Genomic DNA, 6,000 nt, shown 5'->3' with positions numbered 1-6,000 from the left:
TGAACCTTCCTTTAGGCAATAGAGACCCCCTTCCTACTCAATGAATGGCTCATTAGGGAATTCAAATATGACCTTATGGGTCAAAAAATCTAAGGAGGTATAGCACGAATGCAACTAATCTATCCCTATTATAACATCAAAATCAACTATGTCCAACTAAAGCAGATCTACCAGAGTTTCTCTACCACCAACAAATACCACAAAACCCTTATAAACTCTTCTAGCAACCACAGAGTCACCCACCAGAGTTGAAATAGATAAATGGTTAGGGACACACTTGGGTTGAACCTAAAATGCACATCCATAAGTACGGTCGCATAAGAAAGGGTACACCCTAGATCAAGCAAGTAATACACATTGCAAGAAAAGAGTCATAACATACCAGTAACGATATCAGAAGATACCTCAGAGTCTTGTTGGGTAGCAAGAATGTACAAGCAATTTTTGATAGTGTCAGTGCCAATAGTAGAAATAACACGATTTTTTGCAAAAGCTAACAAAGTGGCAACAAGAATCTTATTTCCCTCCAAAGAAACCTTAGAAGGAAAATACCTCTATGACGAATCTAACTATATTTAAAACACTTGTTCCTCCCTTATTTACAAAACCCATGGTGCACCTGCCTATAAAATTTACAAGAAGGATATGATGTAGCGGATTGAGCCCCACCGGCCTTAGATTGGGCACCCTATGCCCTAAACCCATGATAATGCTAAGAATGATGGTCACCCAATGACCTTTGATAAGCAGCACTAGCCGTGGAGTAGGAACAAAAACTCCCCACCTTATCTTAGACAACTTTACATCATCTCAATACTCCATTATTGACCTACACCCCAATAAGAAAGTCTAAACTTCTTATTTTGTCTTTCCCCTATCTATGCATAACTCTTTTTCTGTTTTTCAACCTGCTGTAAATACACAACCAATCTAGATATTTCCATATCCTTGTTTAACAATGCATCCTTACTCTCTAGAATCAAACACGGGAAAATCCTGAAGCGAACTTCCTCATTCTAGCCCTCATGCTAGACACTAACTCGGGAGCATATCAGGACAACTAGTGAAATTTCAAGGTATAATCCTTGAACATCATCCTACCTTGCTTCAATTAACAAACTCTTCCACTTTTTCCTCCTTCAACATATAGGTAAAAAATTTATCCAAAAATAAACTAGAGAAATCATGCCACAGTGCAAATTTGACATTATCTCCCCTAAACTATTCCTATTCTTCACACCATTAGTATCCTATATCCTTCAAATGACATTAGTAGCATGCATAACTAAAAAGATCTTCTCCATCTTCCTGATTAAAACCCTGAGGATCCTCCTAGACCAATACATAGTGAACACCGAAGGGATCAAACTTATACACTGGCCAACCCTTGTGGCCTCAGAAGATAGAGTAATAGAAGCTGCACGCTCAGACTGATAAGCTACCAATTGAGCCAATAATTGAATCGACAAAAATAAATTCAATATTTTTCACATCAGATTGAGGAGATCGAGGAGGACTAGAGGCGACCAGGAATCTTTAGGAGAGGAATCAGGAACTGGACCCATAGACTAGGTTTGTACCCATAAGAATGGTGTTTCCCATAAGTATTGTCCTTAAGTAGGATAGAGGGGTTTCCATACACTTCAAATAATTGAGGAGGAATTATCGGCTAAGAGAACATAGAAAAACTAGAAAGAATTAAGACCTTAGACTTTGTAGCTTAAAACAAATTAACAAAACAGGGAAACATTCCTAAATATCTCGTAATCTCTCCCTTATAAGTGTGAAAGGACTCTACTCAACACGACTTTTTTCGAAAAGCTAATGACACCAAACCTTGGATTTGATACGAATCTAACACAACCCAAACTTGGGCCTAGGTATGTTGGGTATCTCAAGTCCAACCAGGATTAGAGACCACTCCCAATACCCAAAATATTTCCCATATTATACCCCACATAGGATGAATCCAGAATATATAACATAATAAGATAATATAAAAAATAATTATAATAAGTGTATAACCAAAACCAACCATTTACAATGAAATATCTAACTAATACCCATACCAATACCAATGCCAACACCGATACCGACACTGTCTATGCCCAAGGTAGTCTGACAAAGCCTCTAATCAAAACCAAAGAATATCTAGTCAGGATATGCCTCAGACTAGAGCCACAACTAAGTACAAAGAAATAGTCAAAACATGAAATAAACAAAAGCAAGAAATGGGTCCCTCAAAAGTATAGAAGGTCACCATTTCAGTTTGGCTCACGAGCTGCTCTTGAATCCTAGTCAAAGTGTAGAAGAGGTAGAAGTATGGCTAGTTTCTGTGTTGCTTGGGGATACAACATCTGAACATGGTTAGTGAGGTGAACGCTATCATAAAACTCGAGGATAAAGATAACATAATTATATATTCAACATTTAAAATCATTTAAAAGAAAACACACATAGTCGAAACAAATACATAGATATATGAGTCACAAGTTGGGATAAGGAACAAGGCTTAACATGTTTTTCAAAACTTTCTTGGATTATGTAGCTTAACCATTATATAATAGTACCCACGGGTTATATTGTCGCCAAATCTCACTCACTAGTAGGGTCCCAGTGCGTGTAACCACACGAACTAGAGAATAATCTCATATACATGCACATGGGGGACTCAAAAACTCCAACATATACCAAGGTGACTTAAGCGCCCGATCATATAATGATTTATGGGAGATTCAAACTTCCCTAATAATGAAATAATAATAAAGAGGATTCAAACCTCCCTAGTAACTTTGGACCTGCATCAGTAAATGCAGTTTCTAGTATTGGTCCCTCGAACCTCCACTTTCACCACTCAGCTATATAACCCTTATTAAAGCCCAATTAAAATAGTTATCACACATTCTCATTCAATAAACAACAATACTTATTTAGGCATACATTGTTGGTATAGCCATACCAACTACACTTGTAAGATAACTCACCATGTAAAAAAAGCTTCCATTAACTTGGGGAAAACAACGACCTTTTTTCATTAATGCACATTAGAGAACACTAAATTTCTTTGTTCATTAACTCATACCATTCTATTTCATATATTTCTTTACATCATGTTATAGTTTAAGACTAGTGCATTTTTACAAATTTCCATAATTTTCATAACTGAAACCAATTTCACATTATGGGGTTGGGGTTAGAACCACTTCCAAAGGCACAAGTTTGGGAAATTCATAATTCCGTAGCTCATTCACCATACACATGAACCTTTGTTTTCAAAGAAAAAACAATAACCTTATGAACAAAACTCTAAATCACATGCTTCTGAAAAATTAACAAAGAGAAAAGAGTAACATCCCTAGGACACCAAGAAATTTAGAGAAAAAAACACCCTTAGAACCGTAGATGACCACTTTCTTTGAAACCCTAGCCTTAACTTGAACAAAGAATTTGAGAGCGAATTTTGGTGTATTTTATTGGGAATAAGCTTAGAATAAAGTCTCAAAAAAGGCTTTAGGTTGTAGGGTCCAAGTGGTTAAAGTGGGAAATATCCAGAGGGCCCTGAACTTTAAAGTTAGGAAAAACATACCTTTGGCAACAAGTCAATCCCTTGACTCATACCCACATATTACGATTCATGACCATGAGTCATAACCAAGCTAGTGACTAGGACCCCCATACACTTCCTACCTTACGAATCCACTATTCGATTTGTAAGGAGATCTTATGGATCGTAAGGTCTAGTCGTGAGCAATATATAACATAAATGAATTGAACATTGGACATCCTATGATTTAAACCTACGACTCATAAATTAACCTCTCAGCTCATAGTGAGCCACTCATACCCAGAGTAGAAACTTTCCTCTAAGTTTCTGATTTTGTTTATGGCCAGGGTCCTACGACCCATAAGAACATCTCATGAATTATCACCGCGCGTCGTGACCAAGGCTACGAGCACAAAGATCAAGAATTTGTAAGGTCCAAAAATTCGTGGTGTTTCAATGCAAGACTGCTAATTTAGAATAACTTTTCACTTTAGTTGCTTTGTTAATCCATCAGGGTTATGGGAACCCTAGTTATAGGGATTAGTTGCTTATAATTTTATGAACAAACATAGATTCCATAGATGAAAGAATAGGATTGATCTTAAGAAGAAGACTAATTAAAACTCAAAATCTCAAATAAATATCAAACCCAAAAAAGCATGAACAATAATTCAAAGATTAATAATTTATCTCTAAATATAAAACTATGTAAAAGTGTATAAAGTGCATAAAATAATAATAAAACATGCAATGGGTATTCTTAGAAACCTCAGAAAACCTACCCTAAACAGTGTTGGATACTTGTGTCAGCACGAACCCACGAGGCAACCTATGGGCCATAGGTTATACCTACGGGGCATAAGTAGGGTCATAGAAATCATAGGAATATTCAAGCAGGAGATCACCTACCTATGAGGGAAACCTAAGTCTCAGGATATAGAACCTATGCCTTGTATGTAGGGGCGTAGTAATTAGAGTAAGCAACTAACTCTCAAAGTTTCAAGTCATCAACCGATGTGGAAAACCTATGGGCCTATAGGTACTACTTACAATCTATAGATTTGCTTGTATGTAGCCTTCTCAACTCCTCTTCATCCCTTTTTCTTATTTTTGGATCCAAACTTTGTTTTCCGACAAAATTAACAAAAAAACACATCACATCTAATAAGAATACCCATGTACTTGTACAATTTCCTTATTTTAAGCATAAATAGTTTCATGAAACCATAGAACATCAACAAACTCAACTTAGAATTTTTATATGTCCTAAAAAAACTAATATGTAATAGAAACACATAATGCTTAACTACAAGAAAACTTAAGCACCTACGACAGTTATCTTATTTTAGCTTAAATTGCTTATCCCCTCCTATTCACACTTCCAAAACCATTATGTGGATATATGTATCATAATAATATGACACAAGGGAATAAAGTGATGGAATTACATTGGCAATAAATAACCATTTAATGTGCAGTTAACAGTATGCAACTGATACAACCTAAGATGACTAGTACATCTCCCAAAATACAATTGTGACATCATGCATATAGTCACCATGACCCACAATCACATCAGTAAATATGAGTTTCCAGTATTAGTCCCCCCAGGACCTCCACCTTCTACGGATTTGCTAACAAAACCACCTTTAAGCCCATTTAAAACCAATTACACATTCCCACCATTTACCAAGGAGTCTTTTTTAGGCATTATTTGTTGGTATCGTCATACAAAAATTAGAGCTTACAAGTTCATCCTTTTATGCCATACCAAACTATTAAACAATGTTGACTCTAAAATTTCCAATTTAACAAAAACCATGGCCACCAAGTCCTTTCCAAAACATTTAAATCAACCAGAAAAATTCATATTCCATTACAATTTCTGCATTGCAATGATATTAAGAGTAGTCAAACTATGTGACAAAATCATTCTCATTGGAATTTTAACAAATAGGTTGAGGGAACATAAGTTTCAAAACCATAACCAAGTAATTTAGGGAATCCAAAGTACCCCTAAATACATTTACCATCACCATTGAATCACTCTAGTTTATGGACCTTAGAAAATTTAAAAGAACTCTAGTTTTGAGACTCAATTCAACTCATGGGTATGAGCCCTATGTTAGGGTACAGATGGTATGGTCTAGTCGTATGCTGAACAATGTTGGTTGGTGAGATGGATTTTGGTCAGTAGAATGGATATGAGTTGGTGGTATGAGTTGAATTATCGAAAATATATTATTTGATTTCATTACTTAACCATAGACTTGGTGACTTAAGTTAGATTTGAGTACGAGTGGCTCACCTGGAGTAGTAAGCCAGGGTATGAGTCGTACCTAATACTCGTATTATGGGTAGTGTTCAAATTATATGTGTTTCTATCTTTCCAGGGATAAGAGTAAAGGGTAGGAATTGTATCCTATCAATATGACTTGGGTAGGATGAGTATATAC

The sequence above is a fragment of the Capsicum annuum genome, chromosome 3 (genome assembly GCF_002878395.1).
Source record: "Capsicum annuum cultivar UCD-10X-F1 chromosome 3, UCD10Xv1.1, whole genome shotgun sequence".
In the NCBI taxonomy this organism is placed as follows: Eukaryota; Viridiplantae; Streptophyta; class Magnoliopsida; order Solanales; family Solanaceae; genus Capsicum; species Capsicum annuum.
This window is presented reverse-complemented; position numbering follows the sequence as displayed.